Below are 12263 nucleotides of genomic sequence, written 5' to 3'. Positions count from 1 at the left end.
TCCGACTTTCAAATAAATAAATAAACCTTTTTTAAAAAAAAATGAAAAAAAAAAAAAGAATGAACCTTTCCATCATGTGGATCCTCCATCTTCTAGAATCTTGGAAGCCCTCACTCCCAGCCCGAGAACAGTGGGGGAAGAGTCTAGAGAAATGCACTGAGCTGTTACAGCCAGGCCTTGTTTTGGCCGATGTAGTTCTGGCCTACACACCATTCCCAGAATTCAATCTCAGAGTCCCAGCTAAATATCAGGGCAACAGGGAGTCAGAACCGTGCTGCTGTGTGCTCAGGAGGGAGCAAGAAGCTCTCTTAAAGAACTTGTATGTGGAAAATGATCTGCCACTCAGCTGAACAAAAGCAGATCTTTGACAAGAAAAGCAGAGGGTAGCTTTCTATGGAAACAGAGAATGTGTTTCTTCCTATGCCACTAAGTCTAGAATGTTCTTTTTGAAAACTGGGCAGGGACAATGCGTGCTTTGCTGTGTGAGATATCCTCTCTGCCACACTTTTCAGAGTCCTCTCATCCACCCTGAAAGGTGACTGGGTAGGCAGAGAGAGGACGGAAAGCCAGACACCATCCCAAAGGCATCCACGGTGCTGCTCTGCCAAGAAGGCACTGACTGGGCCCAATAGGCATCTTAGTAGATAAAGAATAGAGATTGGACTAGGGCAAGGCAAGGCATCCTCTGCACACAGCTATCCATTCTCTTTGCCAACATCTGTTAATTTTCTTCCAATCTATCTCCACCTCACTCTTAATACCTCTGTTAGTCTCTCTGAGTCTGTCTTTGTCATCTTTTTTTTAAAGATTTATTTGTTTATTTGAAAGTCAGAGTTATACAGAGAAAGGACAGGCAGACAGGGAGAGAGAGAGAGAGAGAGAGAGAGAGAGAGAGAGAGGTCTTCCATCCAATGGTTCACTCCCCAATTGGCCGCAACAGCCAGAGCTGTGCCGATCTGAAGCCAGGAGCCAGGAACTTCCTCTGGGTCTCCCACACAGGTGCAGGGGCCCAAGGACCTGGGCCATCTTCTACTGCTTTCCCAGGCCATAGCAGAAAGCTGGATAGGAAGAGAAGCAGCCAGGTCTCGAACCGGCATCCATATGGGATGCCAGCACTTCAGGCCAGGGCATTAACCCACTGCACCACAGCGCCGGCCCCTGTCTTTGTCTTCTTACAGAGCGAGAGAATGAGGACCCAGAAACATACAGCCACAAAACAAATGGAACTGCAAGAAACCCAACACCTCACCCCGGGGACGCTAATGATGAAGAAACACTGCTGCCAGGTGCAGCTTGTGCTGATTCCAGTGATCTGATTCTCTTGTTATCAAAAGATACAGGTAAAGGCACCCTTGACAGGGGCTTTAAAAAATCAAAAGAGCACAGCATCACTGGAACTGTGTTATCTGATTTATGCCTTTTCAAAGACCAGGCTTGTGTCATACACTGATAATAGACTGTAGCCATCAAAACGTGATTCTATCTGGTATCTTGATTTGAAAGAATTGTGGAAACCAGCAAATGGAACTAGGTTATTTATATAATGTTTGAAACTACATTAGTCCACTGGCAAAAATGACAACACAAACATGACAAAAATCAAAACCTGGACTGGATGATAATATAATGAAAAGCAATAGCCTGCATCTCTTAGATGGTAGCAATGTAGAATGTAATCAGGGCTGGCATTCTTCTTTCATGATGAAAATAGGAATAAGTGATAGGTTGGCATGTGGGTTCCTCGCCAGATAACACCCTGATCCACTAGTGTCTGAACACTGCAAGTACATGAAGAGACTACTGCCAATGAAGAACCCATGTCAGGAAACAGCTCCATAGATTAAGTTATGCAGGGACTGTGAGGGTCTCCCTGGAGCAGACGCAACACAAATTTTTTTTTAAAAAGGCTTTAAAAAGTTTAACTAATTGAACATAAAAACTCCAAAGAAGCATGACCTAATCATTTTGCATTTCATGCAATTTAGAGAAGACATCTTTTTCCTTAAATGACTAGACATTAATCAAATGGACCTCCAGTCCTAAGAAGATCAATGCCAACCAAAGAAAAGGAAGCCTTCTGTATATTTACCTTTCCCTTTAAAGCACAGACATTAAAAATGAATAGGATTTTTGACCATTTATCATACAGAGAGACCAACTGTCTGGAAGACATTTTTATGTCAAACCACACCTGGCCGTACATGTCTGTCTCTTGATTCACAAGCTCTAAATATCATATTGCAAATGGCTGGGCTGGAGCCAAAATTAATGTGTTTAAAACTTCATCCCCGAAGTCTTAAATTAGCTACAATACTAGAAGAGAAAAGCTGCCTCAATGATCCAAAACTATAGACAATCTAAGCTTTATTTATTTTGTGTTTTAAACATATTATTTAATGGAATTTTGGCAGTATATTGACCTCCCTAATGAGATTTGACTAAAGCCAATATTAAAATTAATGTGCCCTCCCTGAGGACCCAGTGACAGAGTGTAAGAGGAGCTGGCACAGAGGAAGACTTGTGCAGCAGGGGGAAGTCAGACTGGCATTAAAAATGGGACATGAAGAGTCCATAGGCAGAGCTGGGAGTTGACCCATCACTGCTGGAGATTCCGGGAACCATTTTCCCAGACCATGCTCAGTACTCAGTTATCAGAATATATTGATAGGAACTATCGATTACAGCAGTTACAGTTTATGGGAACACAGAGAGAGAACACAACAGATCTGAAAAGTGGTCCTAAATGGACCTCCACAGGCATCACACCTACCTGGAGGTGGGAATGACTCTTGGAACTGACAATCCTACAGCGTCTCTGCACTCTCTTCTAGGGCCTGGGCATCTCCAGCTCTCATGCATTTGTAAGCAGCTATTAGAATGCACACTTGTTGGCTGATTTCAGATGAGTCCTAACTCTCGCTCTCCAAACCCCTGCTTCCTCATCCCTGACTATGCCCATGGTCCAGACCAATGGTGACGGGGGTGAAGTTTATCCTTTCCCTCCCCCCGACTCCCCATCTCTCACTCTTTCCTCTCATCCTCTCCGTGAATCTCCAGGCTGAGACGATTAGTAAGCACCGAAAACTTGCCTCTCCTGCTAGCTCCTCCAAAGAAGCTACTGGAGCATGGCCCTGAGTGAGATTAAGTTTGGGTTCCATTTCCATATCAAGTCACAGCAGTGTGGCGCTGGGTGAATTCTTTCACCTTTGCAGGCTGTTCCTTAGCTTAAAAAAAAAAATCAAAAACAAAAACTGAGGGTATGGATGGAGTGAAATGATATGCCCAAGGCTCTCCCTGCCAAGAGGTATGTCTCTGTAAGGGAAAGGATGTAGGTGCAAGTGTCTGTAAGCCTGGAGATCCAGCCAGGGCTGTGCGCTCCCTTGTTCAGTCCAGTCATCTTGATATTTGAAGCTCCAGAGAGCATTTGAGAGGCCAAACGACCCACTTTGTCCTCTGAGTCACTATATTTGCACTGGTTGCTCATTCCACTGCATCCCAAAGAGCAACATTTTTATCTCGAGTCTACTTCGCTGGACTCCTTAGGCTGTGTTTCCTGTGCAGACGATGACACTGCCTTCATTCTTTTTCTATTTGACTTCCTAGCCCTGTTGAACACAGCAAACAGGACAGCAGAGCAGACAACAAGGTGAGGATGGACTCTCTTGGCAAACTTGCTTAACTTCCATTTCATGTTGAAGGTACCAAAATAGTTCTTCAAATATGCTTGCAAACAGCCACTCTGCCCTTGACTGTGTTTCCCCAGCTCCCTTCCGAGTCACTGTTATGAGTCTGCATTTTATAAGAGCTGAGCCTGGTCCAAATGGAACCATGTAACTGTTAGAAAGATTAATGGACTGTATCATCCAACAGTTGACTATAAACTTCTAATTGTGTGAATCTCAGTGTGGTGTCGAGAGCTAAATCAGAGCCTACATCCTCAGCCACTAATATCCGCTGATATTGTTCATTATTTTTCTAATGCCAACCCTAGGTACATCAGTGCTGGGCAGATCCCTGAGGAAAACAACAACTTTCGTTGTAGGTACTTGAGAGCAGTCATTATCACTGTTGTCAATTAATTCATCAATCAGTGTTTACTGAGCTGCCACTGAGAACAGGGACTGGCACTGGGTGCTGCTGAGCCAGGGAAGGTGGAGGAGCCCTCGAAGGCAGACGCTGCTCTCGCTGAAGGAGCTGGGCAGAGGAGAGCAGCTTGGAATGGTATCCAGGAGGTGCCCTTCCTACCGGGGACTACGTGACACCAGGCAGCTCAGGCACCCCTACAACCCCTCACACTGGGAAGCAGGACGCCAGCCAGCCTACCTACCTGAGGAACAGCACACAAAACAAGTGTGAGTGAAAAACATTAAGCCCGATGTGGATGAAAGCATCATAACCTATAGCAGAAAATACAGAATGTGTAGAGCTAAGAACGCACGAGGTTGCTAGATACACCTGCATCTGCTTTTTTAATTTTCATAAATTCTTACCCTGCTCTCACCATGTTTTTAGGACATTTTTAGTGGTTTCTCCACATAAGCACCCCTCACTCCTTTTCTGCTGAGGCTTCTTTAAGCCACACTTGCTCTGTCCTTGACGGAACCATCTTCTACTGGAAGACCCAGCAAGAATGGACACTGGCTGAGAACAGGAAGGGAAAGCCGGGGAGGACTTCCTTCCCCTCCCCCTTCCCACCTGCTCCCTCCCTGCTCGTCCCTTCTCTGGCTCCCTCCTGCTTCCCTGCATGTGAACACATGGCTGGCAGCCACACCATGCCCCTGCCCTACAGGAAGCTGGAGCATCCAGCTGAGAGCCCAGCCACCACCAGGTCCTTCATCCCAGGCACCTAATTGTGTAAATTGCTTTTAATCCTTTTGCCAAAATGCCCTTGTCTCCTGCCTTGTAGCTGCATTAAATAAACACATTCCCATATGTTCTAAACAGTTCTTTGCAGGAAATGAAGGTGAGAGGAATATTAGTTATCTATATTGTGAAACTCTGGCTGGCATACCACTCCTCAGCAAGTGGGACTGCAAGTCCCCAAAGTTAATCAAGTGGCTGAGGTTTTCAGGATCCAGATGTTGGCAGAATTCCCCTGACTCTCATGCCAATTTAGATGCTTCAATGTCCGGGGAATAGTAAACATAGAACACACAGTGCAGCATCAGGAAAGAACCGAGGCAGCAGTCTCATCTGACCTGCATGCTCCTCTGTCCCCTAAAATTCTCCTTGGAAAAGATGGAAATGACAGGAAGTACATGCACCTGCCTTGGTCCTGGAGAAACCACCTTGCATTTGCCTGCCACCTCACTGATAACAACAAAGCGCCTGCTCCGTAGATCAGAAAATGGGCTGCTGAGAGGCAAATGTTGATCTGCACTTCCCATAGTGGAAAAACTAAAGCCTTCTTGTGTCTAGAAGTCATCATGATTCCATAAACTGTCAAGGCCTGTGAAAGGACCAGCCCAAGGACGCCTGAAAATAACGAGTTGGCACAAGGTGCAGTATCAGATCTCATGCACGTGCAATACCCACAAAGCTGTGTGCTAGCCAAGAGTCATTTTTATATCACTAAAGCAATGCTGGCCAGGGTTGAGTCTTAAGACTTATCACCCAACGTTTTCTGTGGCTGCCCTCCAAGGACAAGTAACAGGATTCTCTGGTCTTGCTGGCATTTCTCTATTCTGTGAATGCAGGACCAAAGTTTGCAGAGGGGACATTAAAACAGGAGGAAGCAACAGAAGGGAAAGGCTCCTAATACCAACGGGATCACGCGGCTTGGAAGTGTAATCTCCTCTAGAATACGGCCTGTGTGACTGTGAGTGGGCGAAGCACCCGGATGCAAGGGGTATGAGGAAGAAATGGCGGAAGCCCAGGAGATCCAGAGAAAGGGGTCTGAGGACCCTGAAAGCAATGGTGTTTTTTCCTCTCGTCCTTCGGAGTATAAATCGTGGAGGATATGAACAAACAAAAAGCCCACAGAGACTATTTATGAACAGAAGCAATAAAACCCACACAGATAATGTATGATAGAGAAGGGGAAATGAACTTTCCCGAGCAGAGCGGCGCCCTCTTCGTGGGGGCAACGCGCAAGATTAACGACGCCACCCCCAGACTCCTCGGTGGCATTTCAGGACCTTGCTTTACTGCTCCCTCTCATTTCACCGGGATGTAAATAATTGATAACTTGAAGGGACCCGAGGAACCCACTGCAACTGAACACAGATATTTTTTATGACATCAATTACAGGGCTAGTGATTTGATGAGAAAAGGAAAATATTTCAAACTACACTTTAATGATCTCCACCAAGCACCCCTAGTGTTCCAAATGAAACGTGGGTCTCTAGGCCTTGATTTTTTCCCCCTCTTTCTCTTCATTTTTCCTCCTCAAAGGGAATGTAAGTTCCAGCTGAATGGACGAGATGCTTAATTATTTTCATGTCTGTACGTTGCAGTAGTAGGTCACAGGCATCCTTATTCTCGCAGAGAAAGAAAGGCCTGGGAGAGCCGAGGACAGGGCCACAGGTTACGTGGCAGGGGTGTGGCGGAGTTACGTTCGGCAGCCAGGGCTGTGGTCATAGCTGTGGCTTATCATTTAGGGCACTGAAGCACCCAGCCATGTTAAAGTGATGTGGTGGGCCGTGCCACTAAGGCTGTTGAAAGGAAGTCAGAGTTCAAGTACCCGTGCAGGAGGCACTTTATGTGGTGACGACTTCTGAATTTATAGTTGTCAGGTCGGGAGTAGAGATGTGGACTTGGGTGGAGAATGGGTCTGTTCACATTTGCGTCTGGTTCATCAAGGAGTCCACTTCATGTGTCCTTTTCCCATGGTGAAATTCTTGCAAGGCTGCTGCCAGATCGGGAGAAGGGTCTAGAACTGCGCCTGGGAGGGTATCCAAAACTCCCAGGGTTCTGTGCTGTGCTGTGAGAGGCAGGTGCTGTGAGAGGGCATGCTGCCCCTGGAGGAAGAGCACTGTGGGGACAGATAGGGCCCGAGCACGCCTGGAAATGGAGCCAGAGGGTGTGAAGGCAGCTACTTGAATCTGACTCCAAGGATGAAACCCCGTTATTCTATGACTTGCACTATACACTGGAATAGATCACAAGTCCAAAAACATGCCTCAAAATATCCTTACAGGGTAAAGGAACAGTCTCCGCAGACGAGCTGGTAATCTGTCTGGGGTGTTTCTCTACCACCGGCAGCATCCGTGTTGGGTTGAGTGCCCATCTTTGTAGGGGCTTAAATAACCAATGAGAGAACTTGGTCAGTTCATTAAAGATCTGCCAAACTGCTTGCTCTCAAGTTGAAAAAAAAAAAAAAAGATACCTTTAGCTGCTAGGCAGGAATACTGAAGACCTCAGACATTGAAGCAATGTCATTTTAAGCTTCGATGTCTTGTAAAGAGCTGTTGACTGACTGGCTCATAACGCAAGAAGAAAGGGAGCAAATGGGTCAGTGAAAAGAATTCTTTCCTCTCCTTTTTTTTTAAATGCAAACAAATACAATCTTGTTCCTCTAGTTTCATTTCCTCACCATTCTTCCATATTTTTCTAATATCCTGCATCATTTGATGATGTCAAATAAGCTATGGGATGTAAGGGATCAAAACATATCACCAGCAAAATATTTCTTCTGGTTTCCCTTTCTGTGACACCAAGAAAAAAATCTATTTGTGCAAGTCTTCCCATCCAACTTGGTCTGCTTGAGCAAAGTCAGTCTCGCTGCGGATGAGGTTGATTGAAGCGTTGCTGAAATACCTCCTAGCTGCCTATGACAAAGGGAACATTGTTCAGAAGCTGGAAGTGCTTTGTGGAATAGTTGATTTTTCTGTTTGAGTCTGCAAGTGCAGTTCATAATAAAAACTTACCAATGGCGTAGATATTTTATCACATCTGTGTTAATTTGGGACTACTGATATATCATTAATAAAGCATTTGGCTAGAAAATGATGTCCACATTTGATGTCCTGGGAATGTCTTTCTTCCATTTTATGCCCAGTCTTATTGTTGCCCATTATAAGTGTGTAAAGGTTTATGGACTAAGTAATCTCAAACAAGGTAATACCAAGCAAACCTGGAGACAACTTGGAGCATTTAGATATGTGCCAGCACTGCTTGTCGTTTTACTGGGTATTGATCCCTTTTTAAATGTTGATTTAGCATCCTGAGTTATGGCACAGTATTTAAATTTAAATGCCGATTGAGAGCTCCTATCTCGAAGGTTACTCTAAGTCATAGCCATTTTTACCTCTGATGGTCTCTGCTTCTCTGAAGTGGGTATTTTATTAGAACTGCTCATAAAAGACTGCATGGCAGTTAACTATATAGTGGAGAGTATGTGTGGTACTTTGTAAGTGTCTGGGGTGCTAGGAAGCAGTGAGCAGTTTGGTGTAAAAAAAAATTCACAAAATCACAGTCTTGAAAGGCACCTTGGAGGTCATTCAGTCCAGTTTGCTGCCTCTGGGTACAACTGCACTGAGAACATTCCTGAAAATCTTCAGGAAAGAGGGTTCCACAAATGTCCTTGATAATGACATTCACAACACTCAAGAAAACTTTACCCAGCACCTGCCACCCCACCCTTCCCCACAGTTCACAGTCACTCCCAGTGATTCCAAATGAAGGGGCATTGAAATCCCATGTGGAGATTTCTGTGGAAGCAGAAGATAATGTAGTAGTCAAACTTTTTGAAAATTAAGTGCAACTTGTTAATTACGGACGGTGTGTTCTAGTCCAGGTATTAGTTATATAGCTTCTATTTGTTGCACCTGCATCAGGGCTATTTGTGTGAGTGGGATATGCCTGAGGACCATGCATAAATGTCTTTTAAGAATCAATCAGGTTGGATTGGGTTCTAGTCTTTTTTAAGGAAGTATAAATTGCCAGTATTTCAAAACACATGCTGTATTCCTAAGATAATGTTTATATAAAGGTGGAAACAGAAAACAGAGGAGAGGAAAAGGGAAGGGGAAAGGGGACAGGAAATGAAGGGAAGAGGGGAGGGGGTGAAGGCTCCTATTTGTCTAAAGATTTTAGGTCCACAGAACTCACCCCCATGCTTCTTGGGTCTGTTGTGAGGCCATCCCGTTTCCTGTTGCCCATCCTGGAGGATTGGGAGAGAAAGGGGAAGGAGCAGACACACAGCCAGTGCACCAGGAACTGCTCTGTGTCCTTGCATTGTTCAGGTTCCCCTCTATTGCTGGTCTGGGTTCTCAGATGGCATAGGAGGAGCGTAGAGAGGCAATGGAAGGATGGAATACGGTTACATTCATGGCAATCTAAGATGTATTCCTTTCTGGCCACTTTTCTTTCCAATATGTTGTAGCAAATCCACTAATTCTACCCTTAGAGCAAGAAAAGAGCAAGCTACCCAAGTTAGGACCAGAACAAGATTAAGGTACACATTTTCTCTTTTGCATTATAAAAATATATAGCTTGCGGCCAGCACCACAGCTCACTAGGCTAATCCTCCACCTGTGTCGCTGGCACACTGGGTTCTAGTCCTGGTTGGGGTGCCAGATTCTGTCCAGGTTGCTCCTCTTCCAGTCCAGCTGTGGACCCGGGAAGGCAGTGGAGGATGGCCCAAGTTCTTGGGCCCTGCACCCGTATGGGAGACCAGGAGGAAGCACCTGCCTCCTGGCTTCAGATCGGCGCAGTGTGCCAGCAGTAGCAGCCATTTGGGGGGTGAACCAACGATAGGAAGACCTTTTTCTCTGTCTCTCTCTTACTAACTCTGCCTGTGAAACAAACTATATATATATATATATATATATATATATATGTATATGTATATATGTATATAGGTTGCAAAGATGAAATAATTGAAGTAAATCTGGAATCACCACTAATTGATATGTATTTACTAAAATGCAATCATCAAGCTTTATAAAAAGTTAAATGTTGAACCTCTAGGAAGCTATAAATAACTTCTTTCAATCAAAATGACTAGCTCCCTGTTCCATGTGTTTCACACAATTATGACATTTAATCTTCAACCTGTGGTTTAGGAAATTGCTCTCAAGATGTGGTCTCTGGGCGAGGGCATCACCCGGGTTCTTGTTAGAAATGAAAATTTCCAGGCCTTTGTGGATCTACTGAATCAGAAGCCCTGGGGATGGGACCCGGCTCTCAAGATGGTTCTGATGCACACTATACAGTTCCTGCCCTGTGTAAAGGGGACAGCCACTCAAACCACTGGATTGAGGAGTGTTCCCATTTTAAAGATAAAAAAACTGAGTTCACAGTGACTTAAAATAATTTTCCCAGCACCACAAAGCTAGAAAGTGATGGAGTCTGCCTTACTCCGGAGCGCTTGCTCTTAACCTCTAGGCTTGCTGAGGAATGGACCACAGTTTACTTGGGAATCCAGAGTCAAGAATATAGACAAATGAGAAATAGCTATATTGTGGAGAAACATTCCGAATGTTTTAAAGAGTTATTTGTTTATTTATTTGGAAGATAGAGTTACAAAAGAGGGAGAAACAGAGAGAGAGAGGTCTTCCATGTGCTTGTTCACTCCCCAAATTGCCCCAGCAGTCAGAGCTGGGCCAGGCTGAAGCCAGGGTGGCAGGGGCCCAAACACATGCTTTCCCAGGTCACGGGTGGGGAGCTGGCTCAGACGTGAGATAGCCAGGACACAAACCAGGGCCCACATGGGACACTGGTGTCACAAGCAGCTGCCTACACCTTACCTGCTACACCACAACGCCATTCCCCAGATTTTTTAAAAAATTAAAAACAGATGGCTCAAAACATGTCTTGCTTGGCCCAATGTATGCCTATGAAATATCTGAACTAAGAGAGTTAGGACCCAAAAATGGTAAACTCAAATGCCAGGTAGGTGATGGGAAGACATGACTAGAATCAGAAGCTCTAAGAACACGGAGTTCCCACCCCGTGTGAAGGTGCCAGTGACAGGGTTCCACACTAGTGACGGGGCTCCACGCAGTCACAGGGCTCCACACCAGTCAAGGGGTTCCACGCAGTCACAGGGCTGCATGCCAGTCACACGGTTAATATATAATATATAACATGTTATATATTATATATAATGTAGCATGTGTTTTGAAGTACTGGCAATTCCACACCAGCACAACATGGCCAGATTCAAATGCACTCTCAGAAGAAGCCAGGAGTCCAAATCTGTGAGTGAAATATTGCAATTGTAAAACACTAGCTACCAATCCATAAGTTCCGGGAAAAGTATACAGACTAAAACAAAACTCACGGATTTTACTTACAGAGTGCCATTCTGCAAGCTCTGGGCTGAGACATCTTTTTTTTTTTTTTTTTTTTTTTTTTTTTTTTGACAGGCAGAGTGGACAGTGAGAGAGAGAGAGAGACAGAGAAAGGTCTTCCGTTGGTTCACCCCGCAATGGCCGCTGCGGCCGGTGCACCGCGCTGATCCGAAGCCAGGAGCCAGGTGCCTCTCCTGGTTTCCCATGCGGGTGCAGGGCCCAAGGACCTGGGCCATCCTCCACTGCACTCCTGGGCCACAGGAGAGAGCTGGACTGGAAGAGGAGCAACTGGGACAGAATCTGGTGCCCCGACCGGGATAAGAACCCGGTGTGCCGGCACCGCAGGCGGAGGATTAGCCTAGTGAGCGCTGGCCTGGGCTGAGACATCTTCACAACATCTAATGAGCCCAGATTAAAAGACAGGAGGGATTTAAGGTGTATGGAAGATATGTGTGGGGAGAGGCATGGGAAATCGCATTCACAGAACTGTGCTAAGCGATCACTTTATCAAACATGTGCCTAACCATGATGGCCATGCCAGAATGACCGCTTCTATCCCTTCTTCGTCTGGAACAGCGTTTCACAGCATCTCCACACTAGCACAGTCTTCAGCTGGGATTGTCTGACTGCAGACCCTGGTTTTGCAAGCGAATGTTTGAGTCAGTGCTGAAAAATTACCTTTTTGTGGCATATGTCAAGTGTTTCTGTGGGCGCCACTTTAAATTTTCATTGAGAAAGCCACTCTGTGGACTGAAAAACATGCAGAGGAAGCAGGCTTGGGAAGGTTACTGCAAAATCCATCTCTACGGCAAGCAGAAGTGATTTTAATGCCTGTTATTTTGGAAGCAGTTCAAAGTTGTTTTTTCCATTGTAAATAGCATTAAAGTGCTCTGTGGAGGCAAGTATTAACTTTTCTCTTGGCCCACTGCACTTCAGTAATGGTCCGATACACTGAAGGCACAGCCATAAGGCTCAGGAAGCTGTGTACAATATATCGGGGACAGCAGGGGAGCGGAGGGAGGGGA

The sequence above is a fragment of the Lepus europaeus genome, chromosome 1 (assembly GCF_033115175.1).
Source record: "Lepus europaeus isolate LE1 chromosome 1, mLepTim1.pri, whole genome shotgun sequence".
In the NCBI taxonomy this organism is placed as follows: Eukaryota; Metazoa; Chordata; class Mammalia; order Lagomorpha; family Leporidae; genus Lepus; species Lepus europaeus.
The sequence above is the reverse complement of the archived record's forward strand: the minus strand, read 5'-3'. Positions refer to the sequence as shown.